At 37.8% G+C, this 14,554-nt stretch overlaps 1 non-coding gene across 1 annotated transcript; it reads left to right on the plus strand.

Annotated features, from left to right (window-relative positions):
• Nucleotides 1-12,032: 12,032 nt before the first annotated feature.
• On the plus strand, nucleotides 12,033-12,140 carry LOC148564219 (small nucleolar RNA R71). Its single transcript, XR_015884078.1, has one exon. It is a non-coding gene; the product is annotated as a small nucleolar RNA R71 (small nucleolar RNA).
• The last annotated feature ends 2,414 nt before the right edge of the window (nucleotides 12,141-14,554 follow it).

Below are 14,554 nucleotides of genomic sequence, written 5' to 3' on the forward strand. Positions count from 1 at the left end.
ATCAAAACATTAATTGTTGATGATATTTTCGAAAATTATGAGATAAAAATAAAAAATGAAAAAATTTGATTTTTGAAAAAGATTTTGAAAAAGATAAGATTTTTAAATTGAAAATTTGATTTGACTCATAAGAAACAACTAAATTTTAAAAAATTTTGAAAAAGTCAACTCAAATTTTCGAATTTATGAGAAGAAAAAGGGAAAGATATTTTCTTGATTTTTGAATTTTTTTTTTAATGATGAGAGAGAAAAACATGAAAAGGATGCAATGCATGAAAGTTATGGATCAAAACAATGAATGCATGCAAGAATGCTATGAATGTCAAGATGAACACCAAGAACACTTTGAAGATCACGATGAACATCAAGAATATATTTTTGAAAAATTTTTTATGCAAAAAAAACATGCAAGACACCAAACTTAGAAATTTTTCATGTATAGACACTATGAATGCAAAAATGCACATGAAAAAAAAAAAGAAAAGACACAAAACAAGAAAACATCAAGATAAAACAAGAAGACTGGCCAGGAACAACTTGAAGATCATAAAGAACACTATGAATGCATGAGTTTTCGAAAAATGCATAAAAGTTTTTAGAAAAAATGCAATTGACACCAAACTTAAAAATTGACTCAAGACTCAAACAAGAAACATGAAATATTTTTTTGAATTTTATGATTTTCTAAATTTTTTTTTTTGGATTTTTCGAAAATTAATGTGAAAAAGAAAAATAAGGATTCCAAAATTTTTAATATGAATTCCAGGAATCTTGCACTCTTAGTCTAAAGCTCCAATCTGAGGGTTAGACATGGCTTAATAGCCAGTCAAGCTTTAGCATGTAAATCAGGTGGATCTGGAATAGCAGCAGGTGGATTAGCAATAACTAGCTTGCTCTTGATAGTGTTGGGCTGGAAGCCCCAGTCCAAATGAATTTAGACATGGCTTTATAGCCAGTCAGGCTTCAACATGCTTCATGAAACACTAGAATTCATTCTTAAAAATTCTGAAATAATTTTCGAAAACAAAGGGAAAATATTTTTGAAAGATTTTGAAAACAATTTTTTTTTCGAATATTAATTGGAAAAATGAAAAAGAAGAAAATATTTTTGAAAAATTTTTGAAAACTTTTTGAAAACAAAATAAGAAGAAAATTACCTAATCTGAGAAACAAGATGAACCGTCAGTTGTCCAAACTCGAACAATCCCCAGCAACGGCGCCAAAAACTTGATACATGCGAAATTGTTACTCTGAGGTTGTAAAATTTGTTGTTCGTTCTCTCCGTGGCAGTGGCGCCAATAACTGGTGCACAATACCATGGTCCAAGCATAACTTCACAAATTCGCACAACTAACCAGCAAGTGCACTGGGTCGTCCAAGTAATAAAACCTTACGTGAGTAAGGGTCGATCCCACGGAGATTGTTGGTATGAAGCAAGCTATGGTCACCTTGTAAATCTCAGTCAGGCGGATCTCAAATAGTTATGGAGTTTTCGAAAATAAATAATAGATAGACAGAAAATAAAGATAGAAACACTTATGTAATTCATTGATGAGAATTTCAAATAAGCGTATAGAGATGCTTTCGTTCCTCCGAACTTCTGCTTTCCTGCTGTTTTCATCCAATCAGTCCTACTCCTTTCCATGGCTGGCTTTATGTAAGGGCATCACCATTGTCAATGGCTACATCCCATCCTCTCTGTGAAAATGGTCCGATGCGCTGTCACTGCATGGCTAATCATCTGGAGGTTTTCGATCATACTAGAATAGGATTCACCCTCCTTTTGCGTCTGTCACTACGCCCAGCACTCGCGAGTTTGAAGTTCATCATAGTCATTCAATCCCAGAGTCCTTCTCGGAATACCACAGACAAGGTTTAGACTTTCTGGACTCTCATGAATGCCACCATCAATCTAGCTTATACCACGAAGATTCTGATTCAGAGATCCAAGAGATATTCATTTAATCTAAGGTGGAACGGAAGTGGTTGTCAGGCACGCGTTCGTAGGGGAACGATGATGATTTTCACGTTCATCACATTCATATTGAAGTGCGAATGAATATCTTAGAAGCGGAATAAGTTGAATTGAATAGAAAAACAGTAGTACTTTATATTAATTCATGAGGAACAGCATAGCTCCACACATTAATCTATGGAGTGTAGAAACTCTACCGTTTGAAAATACATAAGTGAAAGGTTCAGGCATGGCCGAATGGCCAGCCCCCAAACGTGATCAATATGATCCAAAGATGAACTAAAAATCATAAGATGATCCGAAGATGTAAATACAAAAGTAAAAAGTCCTATTTATACTAAACTAGTTACTAGGGTTTATAGAAGTAAGTAATTGATGCATAAATCCACTTTCAGGGCCCACTTGGTGTGTGCTTGGGCTGAGCTTGAGGTTTACATGTTCAGAGGCTCTTTCTGGAGTTGAACGCCAAGTTGTAACGTGTTTTTGGCGTTCAACTCTGGTTCGTGACGTGTTTCTGGCGTTTAACTCCAGATTGCAGCATAGAACTAGAGTTCAACGCCCTTTTGCGTCCTCTAAACTCCGCCAAAGTATAGACTATTATATATTTCTGGAAAGCCCTGGATGTCTACTTTCTAACGCAATTGAAACCGCGCCATTTTGAGTTTTTTAGATCTAGAAAATCCACTTTGAGTGCAAGGAGGTCAGAATCCAACAGCATCAGCAGTCCTTCTTCAACCTCTGAATCTGATTTTTGCTCAAGTCCCTCAATTTCAGCCAGAAAATACCTGAAATCACAGAAAAACACACAAACTCATAGTAAAGTCCAAAAATGTGAATTTACCATAAAAACTAATGAAAACATCCCTAAAAGTAACTAGATCCTACTAAAAATATACTAAAAATAATGCCAAAAAGCGTATAAATTATCCGCTCATCACAACACCAAACTTAAATTGTTGCTTGTCCCTAAGCAACTGAAAATCAAATAGGATAAAAAGAAGAGAATATACTATAAATTCCAAAATATCAATGAAACATAGCTCCAATCAGATGAGCGGGACTTGTAGCTTTTTGCCTCTTGAATAGTTTTGGCATCTCACTTTATCCATTGAGGTTCAGAATGATTGGCATCTATAGGAACTCAGAGTTCAGATAGTGTTATTGATTCTCCTAGTTCAGTATGATGATTCTTGAACACAGCTACTTTATGAGTCTTGGCCGTGGCCCTAAGCACTTTGTTTTCCAGTATTACCACCGGATACATAAATGCCACAGACACATAATTGGGTGAACCTTTTCAGATTGTGACTCAGCTTTGCTAAAGTCCCCAATTATAGGTGTCCAGGATTTTTAAGCACACTCTGTTTTTTTTTTTTTTTGTTGCTTTGCACCTTGACTTTAACCGCTCAGTCTCAAGTTTTCACTTGACACCTTCACGCCACAAGCACATGGTTAGGGACAGCTTGGTTTAGCCGCTTAGGCCAAGATTTTATTCCTTTAGGCCCTCCTATCCACTGATGCTCAAAGCCTTGGGATCCTTTTTATTTACCCTTGCCTTTTGGTTTTAAGAGCTTTTGGCTTTTTCTGCTTGCTTTTTCTCTTTTTTTTTTCGCTATTTTTTTTCTATTTTTTTTTCTGCAAGCTTTTGTATTCACTGCTTTTTCTTGCTTCAAGAATCATTTTTATGATTTTTCAGATTATCAAATAACATGTCTCCTTGTCATCATTCTTTCAAGAGCCAACATATTGAACATTCATAAACAACAACTTCAAAAGATATATGCACCGTTCAAGCATTCATTCAGAAAACAAAAAGTATTGTCACCACATCAATATAATTAAACTAAGTTCAAGGATAAATTCGAAACTCATGTACTTCTTGTTCTTTTGAATTAAAACAGTTTTCATTTAAGAGAGGTGATGGATTCATAGGACATTCATAATTTTAAGACAAAGTTACTAAATACTAATGATCATGTAATAAGACACAAAATTAGATAAGCACTTAACATAGAAAACGAAAAATAGAGAATGTAAGAACAAGGAATGAGTCCACCTTAGTGATGGTGGCGTTTTCTCCTTGAGGAACCAATGATGTCCTTGAGCTCTTCTATGTCTCTTCTTTGTCTTTGTTGCTCCTCCCTCATTGCTTTTTGATCTTCTTTAATTTCATGAAGGATGATGGAGTACTCTTGATGTTCCACCCTTAATTGTCCCAAATTGGAACTTAATTCTCCTAGGGAGGTGTTGATTTGCTCCCAATAGTTTTGTGGAGGAAAATGCATTTGAGGCATCTCCGGAATCTCATGGTGATGAGCTTCATGCGTCTCTTGAGATCCATGAATGGGCTCTCTTGCTTGCTCCATCCTTTTCTTAGTGATGGGCTTCTCTTCCTCAACGGGAATGTCTCCTTCTATGAAAGCTCCAACTGAGTAACATAGATGGCAAATAAGATGAGAAAAAGCTAGCCTTGCCCAGGGAGAAGGCTTTTCGGCTATTTTGTAGAGTTCAAGGGAGATGACTTCATGAACTTCTACTTCCTCTCCAATCATGATGCTATGAATCATGATGGCCCGATCCACAGTAACTTCAGATCGGTTGCTAGTGGGGATGATGGAGCGTTTGATGAACTCTAACCATCCTCTAGCCACAGGCTTGAGGTCCAATCTTCTTAGTTGAACCGGCTTGCCTTTGGAGTCAATCTTCCATTGAGCTCCTTCCAAACATATGTCCATGAGGACTTGGTCCAACCTTTGATCAAAGTTGACTCTCCTTGTGTAGGGGCGTGCGTTCTCTTCCATCATTGGCAAGTTGAACACCAATCTCACATTTTCCGGACTAAAATCTAAGTATTTCCCCCGAACCATTGTAATATAATTCTTTGGATTCGGGTTCTTACTTTGATCATGGTTCTTAGTGATCCATGCATTGGCATAGAACTCTTGAACCATTAGGATGCCGACTTGTTGGATGTGGTTTGTTAGAACTTCCCAACCTCTTCTTTGGATTTCATGTCGGATCTCTGGATACTCATTTCTCTTGAGCTTGAAAGGGACCTCGGGGATCACCTTCTTCTTGGCCACAACATCATAGAAGTGGTCTTGATGAGCTTTGGAGATGAATCTTTTCATCTCCCATGACTCGGAGGTGGAAGCTTTTGTCTTCCCTTTCCCTTTTCTAGAGGATTCTCCGGTCTTAGGTGCCATCAATGGTAATGGAAAAACAAAAAGCTTATGCTTTTACCACACCAAACTTAGAATATTGCTCGTCCTCGAGCAAGAGAAGAAAGAATAGATGAAGAAAAAGAAGAAAATATGGAGGAGAGGGGGGAGAGGTGTGTTCGGCCAAGAAGGGGAAGAGAGGGTTGTGTTGTCTGAAAATGAGGAAGAATGGAGGACTTTATGTAGGGAAGGGAGGGGGGTTAAGATTCGGCCATCTAGGGTGGGTTTGGGTGGGAAATTGGTTTTGAATTTTGAAGGTAGGTGGAGTTTATGAGGTAGGTTTATGGGGAAGAGTGGATAGATGTGAGTGGTGAAGTGGTGATAGGGAAGAGAGATTGAGGTGATTGGTGAAGAGTTTTGGGGAAGAGTGTTTATTGGTAAGAGAAGATGAACATTGAGAAGAGGGAAGAGAATGAGTAGTGGTAGGTGGGGATCCTGTGGGGTCCACAGATGCTGAGTTGATCCTGTGGGGTCCACAGATCCTGAGGTGTCAAGGATTTGCATCCCTGCACCAATTAGGCATGTAAAATACCTTTGCATGCAATTCTGGCGTTTAAACGCCGAATTGATGCTTGTTCTGGGAGTTCAGCGCCTAGATGCAGCATATTTCTGGCGTTAAACGCCAGCCAGATGCGCTGTCACTGCATGGCTAATCATCTGGAGGTTCTCGATCTTACTGGAATAGGATTCACCCTCCTTTTGCGTCTGTCACTACGCCCAGCACTCGCGAGTTTGAAGTTCGGAACAGTCATTCAATCCCAGAGTCCTACTCGAAATACCATAGACAAGGTTTAGACTTTCCGGACTCTCATGAATGCCACCATCAATCTAGCTTATACCACGAAGATTCTGATTCAGAGATCCAAGAGATATTCATTCAATCTAAGGTGGAACGGAAGTGGTTGTCAAGCACGCGTTCGTAGGGGAATGATGATGATTGTCACGTTCATCACATTCATATTGAAGTGCGAATGAATATCTTGGAAGCGGAATAAGTTGAATTGAATAGAAAAACAGTAGTACTTTGTATTAATTCATGAGTAACAGCAGAGCTCCACACCTTAATCTATGGAGTGCAGAAACTCTACCGTTTGAAAATACATAAGCGAAAGGTTCAGGCATGGCCGAATGGCCAGCCCCCAAACGTGATCAATATGATCCAAAGATGAACTAAAAATCATAATATGATCCGAAGATGTAAATACAATAGTAAAAAGTACTATTTATACTAAACTACTTACTAGGGTTTACAGAAGTAAGTAATTGATGCATAAATCCACTTCCGGGGCCCACTTGGTGTGTGCTTGGGCTGAGCTTGAAGTTTACATGTGCAGAGGCTCTTTCTGGAATTGAACGCAAGTTGTAACGTGTTTTTGGCGTTCAACTCTGGTTCGTGACGTGTTTCTGGCGTTTAACTCCAGACTGCAGCGTAGAACTGGCGTTCAACTCCCTTTTGCGTCATCTAAACTCAGCCAAAGTATGGACTATTATATATTGCTGGAAAACCCTGGATATCTACTTTCCAACGCAATTGAAAGCGCGCCATTTTGAGTTTTGTAGCTCCAGAAAATCCACTTTGAGTGCAGGGAGGTCAGAATCCAACAGCATCAGCAGTCCTTCTTCAACCTCTGAATCTGATTTTTGCTCAAGTCCCTCAATTTCAGCCAGAAAATACCTGAAATCACAGAAAAACACACAAACTCATAGTAAAGTCTAGAAATGTGAATTTAACATAAAAACTAATGAAAACATCCCTAAAAGTAACTAGATCCTACTAAAAACATACTAAAAATAATGCCAAAAAGCATATAAATTATCCGCTCATCACAACACCAAACTTAAATTGTTGCTTGTCCCCAAGCAACTGAAAATCAAATAGGATAAAAAAAAGAGAATATACTATAAATTCCAAAATATCAATGAAACATAGCTCCAATCAGATGAGCGGGACTTGTAGCTTTTTGCCTCTTGAATAGTTTTGGCATCTCACTTTATCCATTGAGGTTCAGAATGATTGGCATCTATAGGAACTCAGAGTTCAGATAGTGTTATTGATTCTCCTAGTTCAGTTTGATGATTCTTGAACACAGCTACTTTATGAGTCTTGGCCGTGGCCCTAAGAACTTTGTTTTCCAGTATTACCACCGGATACATAAATGCCACAGACACATAATTGGGTGAACCTTTTCAGATTATGACTCAGCTTTGCTAAAGTCCCCAATTAGAGGTGTCCAGGGTTCTTAAGCACACTCTGTTTTTTTTTTTTTTTTGCTTTGGACCTTGACTTTAACCGCTCAGTCTCAAGTTTTCACTTGACACCTTCACGCCACAAGCACATGGTTAGGGACAGCTTAGTTTAGCCGCTTAAGCCAGGATTTTATTCCTTTAGGACCTCCTATCCACTGATGCTCAAAGCCTTGGGATCCTTTTTATTTACCCTTGCCTTTTGGTTTTAAGGGTTATTGGCTTTTTGCTCTTGCCTTTTGGTTTTAAGAGCTTTTGGCTTTTTCTGCTTGCTCTTTCTCTTTTTTTTCGCTATTTTTTTTCTATTTTTTTTCTGCAAGCTTTTGTATTCACTGCTTTTTCTTGCTTCAAGAATCATTTTTATGATTTTTCATAGTATCAAATAACATGTCTCCTTGTCATCATTCTTTCAAGAGCCAACATATTTAAAATTCATAAACAACAACTTCAAAAGACATATGCACTGTTCAAGCATTCATTCAGAAAACAAAAAGTATTGTCACCACATCAATATAATTAAACTAAGTTCAAGGATAAATTCGAAACTCATGTACTTCTTGTTCTTTTGAATTAAAACAGTTTTCATTTAAGAGAGGTGATGGATTCATAGGACATTCATAACTTTAAGACAAAGTTACTAAATACTAATGATCATGTAATAAAACACAAACTTAGATAAGCACTTAACATAGAAAATGAAAAACAGAGAATGTAAGAACAAGGAATGAGTCCACCTTAGTGATGGTGGCGTTTTCTCCTTGAGGAACCAATGATGTCCTTGAGCTCTTCTATGTCTCTTCCTTGTCTTTGTTGCTCCTCCCTCATTGCTTTTTGATCTTCTCTAATTTCATGAAGGATGATGGAGTGCTCTTGATGTTCCACCCTTAATTGTCCCATGTTGGAACTTAATTCTCCTAGGGAGGTGTTGATTTGCTCCCAATAGTTTTGTGGAGAAAAATGCTTTTGAGGCATCTCCGGAATTTCATGGTGATGAGCTTCATGCATCTCTTGAGATCCATGAATGGGCTCTCTTGCTTGCTCCATCCTTTTCTTAGTAATGGGCTTCTCTTCCTCAATGGGAATGTCTCCTTCTATGAAAGCTCCAACTGAATAACATAGATGGCAAATAAGATGAGAAAAAGCTAGCCTTGCCCAGGGAGAGGGCTTTTCGGCTTTTTTGTAGAGTTCAAGGGAGATGACTTCATGAACTTCTACTTCCTTTCCAATCATGATGCTATGAATCATGATGGCCTGATCCACAGTAACTTCAGATCGGTTGCTAGTGGGGATGATGGAGCGTTGGATGAACTCTAACCATCCTCTAGCCACAGGCTTGAGGTCCAATCTTCGTAGTTGAACCGGCTTGCCTTTGGAGTCAATCTTCCATTGAGCTCCTTCCACACATATGTCCATGAGGACTTGGTCCAACCTTTGATCAAAGTTGACTCTCCTTGTGTAGGGGCGTGCGTTCTCTTCCATCATTGGCAAGTTGAACACCAACCTTACATTTTCCGGACTAAAATCTAAGTATTTCCCCCGAACCATTGTAATATAATTCTTTGGATTCGGGTTCTTACTTTGATCATGGTTCTTAGTGATCCATGCATTGACATAGAACTCTTGAACCATTAGGATGCCGACTTGTTGGATGGGGTTTGTTAGAACTTCCCAACCTCTTCTTTGGATTTCATGTCGGATCTCCGGATACTCATTTCTCTTGAGCTTGAAAGGGACCTCGGGGATCACCTTCTTCTTGGCCACAACATCATAGAAGTGGTCTTGATGAGCTTTGGAGATGAATCGTTCCATCTCCCATGACTCGGAGGTGGAAGCTTTTGTCTTCCCTTTCCCTTTTCTAGAGGATTCTCCGGTCTTAGGTGCCATCAATGGTAATGGAAAAACAAAAAGCTTATGCTTTTACCACACCAAACTTAGAATATTGCTCGTCCTCGAGCAAGAGAAGAAAGAATAGATGAAGAAGAAGAAGAAAATACGGAGAAGAGGAGGGAGAGGTGTGTTCGGCCAAGAAGGGGAAGAGAGGGTTGTGTTATGTGAAAATGAGGAAGAATGGAGGGCTTTATATAGGGAAGGGAGGGGGGTTAAGGTTCGGCCATCTAGGGTGGGTTTGGGTGGGAAATTGGTTTTGAATTTTGAAGGTAGGTGGATTTTATGAGGTAGGTTTACGGGGAAGAGTGGATGGATGTGAGTGGTGAAGTGGTGATAGGGAAGAGAGATTGAGGTGATTGGTGAAGAGTTTTGGGGAAGAGTGTTTATTGGGAAGAGATGATGAACATTGAGAAGAGGGATGAGAATGAGTGGTGGTAGGTGGGGATCCTGTGGGGTCCACAGATGCTGAGTTGATCCTGTGGGGTCCACAGATCCTAAGGTGTCAAGGATTTGCATCCCTGCACCAATTAGGCATGAAAAATGCCTTTGCATGCAATTCTGGCGTTTAAACGCCGAATTGATGCTTGTTCTGGGCGTTCAGCGCCTAGATGCAGCATTTTTCTGGAGTTGAACGCCAGCCAGATGCTTGTTTCTGGCGTTCAGCGCTAGCTCTTTTTCACTGTGCATTTCTGGCAACTGAACGCCAGGATGCTGCTTGTTTCTGGCGTTCAACGCCAGAGACATGCTCTGTTCTGGCGTTGAACGCCAGCCAGATGCTCCTTACTGGCGTTTAAACGCCAGTAAGATCCTCCTTCAGGGTGTGATTTTTCTTCTGCTGTTTTTGATTCCATTTTCAATTTTTATATTTATTTGTGACTCCACATGATCATGAACCTAATAAAACATGAAAAGAACAACAAAATTAAAATAAAATTAGATAAATAAAAATTGGGTTGCCTCCCAACAAGCGCTTCTTTAATGTCAATAGCTTGACAGTGGGCTCTCATGGAGCCTCACAGATGTTCAGAGCATTGTTGAGACTCCCCAACACCAAACTTAGAGTTTGGATATGGGAGTTCAACACCAAACTTAGAGTTTGGTTGTGGCCTCCCAACACCAAACTTAGAGTTTGACTGTGGGGGCTCTGGTTGACTCTGTTTTGAGAGCAGCTTACTGTGCCTCTTTTCCATGTTTACAGAAGGATGTCCTTGAGTTTTAAACTCAAGGGAGTCCTCATTCAATTGAAGGACTAGTTCACCTCTGTTAACATCAATCACAGCTCTTGCTGTGGCTAGGAAGGGTCTTCCAAGGATGATGGATTCATCCTCATCCTTCCCAGTATCTAGGATTATAAAATCAGCAGGGATGTAAAGGCCTTCAACCTTTACTAATATGTCCTCTACTTGTCCATAAGCCTATTTTCTGGAATTGTCTGCCATCTCTAATGAGATTTTTGCAGCTTGTACCTCAAAGATTCCCAGTTTTTCCATTACAGAGAGTGGCATGAGGTTTATTCCTGACCCCAGGTCACATAGAGCCTTCTCAAAGGTCATGGTACCTATGGTACAAGGTATCAGGAACTTTCCAGGATCCTATTTCTTCTGAGGCAATCTCAGTTGATCCAATGCATTTAGTTCATTGGTGAACAGGGGAGGTTCATCTCTCCAAGTCTCATTACCAAATAAATTGGCATTCAGCTTCATGATTGCACCAAGGTACTTGGCAACTTGTTCTTCAGTGACATCCTCATTCTCTTCAGAATAAGAATACTCATCAGAACTCATGAATGGCATAAGGAGGTTTAATGGAATCTCTTTGGTTTCTAGATGAGCCTCAGATTCCTTTGGTTCCTCAGAGGGAAACTCCTTATTGATCACTGGACGTCCCAGGAGGTCTTCCTCCTTGGGATTCACGTCCTTCTCCTCTCTTGTGGGTTCAGCCATGATGGTCAATTCAATGGCCTTGCATTCTCCTTTTGGATTTTTTTCTGTATTGCTTGGGAGAGTACTAGGAGGGGTTTCAGTGATCTTCTTACTCAGCTGGCCCACTTGTGCCTCCAAATTTCTAATGGAGGACCTTGTTTTATTCATGAAACTTACAGTGGCCTTAGACAAATCAGAGACCAAATTTGCTAAATTAGAAGTATTTTGTTCAGAGTTCTCTGACTGTTGCTGAGTGGATGATGGAAAAGGTTTACTATTGTTAAACCTATTTCTTCCACCATTATTAAAGCCTTGTTGACGCTTTTGTTGATCCTTCCATGAGAGATTTGGGTGATTTCTCCATGAGGGATTATAGGTGTTTCCATATGGTGCTCCCATGTAATTTATCTCTGCTATTGCAGGGTTCTCAGGATCATTAGCTTCTTCTTCAGAAGATGCCTCTTGAGTACTGTTGGATGCAGCTTGCATTCCATTCAGACTCTGAGAAATCATATTAACTTGCTAAGTCAATATTTTATTCTGGGCCAATATGGCATTCAGAGTATCAATTTCAAGAACTCCCTTCTTCTGAGGCGTCCCATTACTCACAGGATTCCTCTCAGAAGTTTACATGAACTGGTTATTAGCAACCATGTCAATGAGTTCTTGAGCTTCTGCAGGCATTTTCTTTAGGTGAATGGATCCACCTGCAGAAGTATCCGATGACATCTTAGCTAATTCAGACAGACCATCATAGAATATATCCAGGATGGTCCATTCTGAAAGCATGTCAGAAGGACACTTTTTGGTCAGTTGCTTGTATCTCTCCCAAGCTTCATAGAGGGATTCACCTTCCTTCTGTCTGAAGGTTTGAACATCCACTCTAAGCTTACTAAGCTTTTGAGGAGGAAAGAACTTGGCTAAGAAAGCCGTGACCAGCTTATCCCAAGAGTTCAGGCTATCTTTGGGTTGAGAGTCCAACCACACTCTAGCTCTGTCTCTTACAGCAAAAGGGAAAAGCATGAGTCTGTAGACTTCAGGATCTACTCCATTAGTCTTAACAGTATCACAGATCTGCAAGAATTCAGTTAAGAACTGAAAGGGATCTTCAGATGGAAGTCCATGAAACTTGCAGTTTTGTTGCATCAGAGAAACTAATTGAGGTTTAAGCTCAAAATTGTTTGCTCCAATGGCAGGAATTGAGATGCTTCTTCCATGTAAATTGGAATTAGGTGCAGTGAAGTCACCAAGCATTCTCCTTGCATTATTATTTTTGGCTGCCATCTCCTCTTCCTGTTCGAAAATTTCTGTAAGGTTATCTCTGGATTGTTGTATTTTAGCTTCTCTTAGTTTCCTCTTCAGAGTCCTTTCAGGTTCAGGGTCTGCTTCAACAAGAATGTTCTTGTCCTTGCTCCTGCTCATATGAAAAAGAGGGAACAGAAAAATAATAATAATAGGGATCATTTTTACCCAGGTATAGAGGTTCCCTTAGGTAAGTGGAAGAAAAGAAGAATAGAAGAAAAGAAGAAGAGAAAATCTGAACTCAGAGAGAGAGAGGGGGTTCGGATTTTTTTTTGTGAGTGAGGAAGAGATGTTAGTAAATAAATAAATAAATAGAAGAAAATGAGAGGGGAAAGTTTTCGAAAATAATTTTTGAAAAATGGTTAGTTATTTTCGAAAATTAAAAGAAGAAATAAATTAAAATTGAATTTTGAAACAATTAGTTAATTAAAAAGAATTTTTGAAAAAGAGGGAGATATTTTCGAAAATTAGAGAGAGAGAGTTAGTTAGGTAGTTTTGAAAAAGATAAGAAACAAACAAAAAGTCAATTAGTTAGTTGAAAAAGAATTGAAAATCAATTTTGAAAAGATAAGAAGATAAGAAGTTAGAAAAGATATTTGAAATTCAAATTTTTGAAAAAGATATGTTTTAAAAAGATATGATAGAAAATATATGATTTTGAAAAAGATAAGATAAAAAGATATTTTTGAAAAGATATGATTGAAATTAGTTTTGAAAAAGATTTGATTTTTAAAATCACAATTAATGACTTGATTTACAAGAAATCACAAAATATGATTCTAGAACTTAAAGTTTGAATCTTTCTTAACAAGTAAGTAACAAACTTGAAATTTTTGAATCAAAACATTAATTGTTGATGATATTTTCGAAAATTATGAGATAAAAATAAAAAATGAAAAAGATTTGATTTTTGAAAAAGATTTTGAAAAAGATAAGATTTTTAAATTCAAAATTTGATTTGACTCATAAGAAACAACTAAATTTTAAAAAATTTTGAAAAAGTCAACTAAAATTTTCGAATTTATGAGAAGAAAAAGGGAAAGATATTTTTTTTATTTTTAAATTTTTTTTTTAATGATGAGAGAGAAAAATATGAAAAGGATGCAATGCATGAAAGTTATGGATCAAAACAATGAATGCATGCAAGAATGCTATGAATGTGAAGATAAACACCAAGAACACTTTGAAGATCACGATGAACATCAAGAATATATTTTTGAAAAATTTTTTATGCAAAGAAAACATGCAAGACACCAAACTTAGAAATTTTTCATGTATAGACACTATGAATGCAAAAATGCACATGAAAAAAAAAGAAAAGACACAAAACAAGAAAACATCAAGATCAAACAGGAAGACTGGCCAGGAACAACTTGAAGATCATGAAGAACACTATGAATGCATGAGTTTTTGAAAAATGCATAAAAATTTTTAGAAAAAATGCAATTGACACCAAACTTAAAAATTGACTCAAGACTCAAACAAGAAACAGGAAATATTTTTTTGATTTTTATGATTTTCTAAATTTTTTTTTTTGGATTTTTCGAAAATTAATGTGAAAAAGAAAAATAAGGATTCCAAAATTTTTAATATGAATTCCAGGAATCTTGCACTCTTAGTCTAAAGCTCCAATCTGAGGGTTAGACATGGCTTAATAGCCAGTCAAGCTTTAGCATGTAAATCAGGTGGATCTGGAATAGCAGCAAGTGGATTAGCAATAACTAGCTTGCTCTTGATAGTGTTGGGCTGGAAGCCCAGTCCAAATGAATTTAGACATGGCTTTACAGCCAGTCAGGCTTCAACATGCTTCATGAAACACTAGAATTCATTCTTAAAAATTCTGAAATAATTTTCGAAAACAAAGGGAAAATATTTTTGAAAGATTTTGAAAACAATTTTTTTTTCGAATATTAATTAGAAAAATGAAAAAGAAGAAAATATTTTTGAAAAATTTTTGAAAACTTTTTGAAAACAAAATAAGAAGAAAATTACCTAATCTGAGA

This window comes from Arachis ipaensis, chromosome B5 (genome assembly GCF_059453495.1).
Source record: "Arachis ipaensis isolate K30076 ecotype BB chromosome B5, ASM5945349v1, whole genome shotgun sequence".
Classification (NCBI taxonomy): Eukaryota; Viridiplantae; Streptophyta; class Magnoliopsida; order Fabales; family Fabaceae; genus Arachis; species Arachis ipaensis.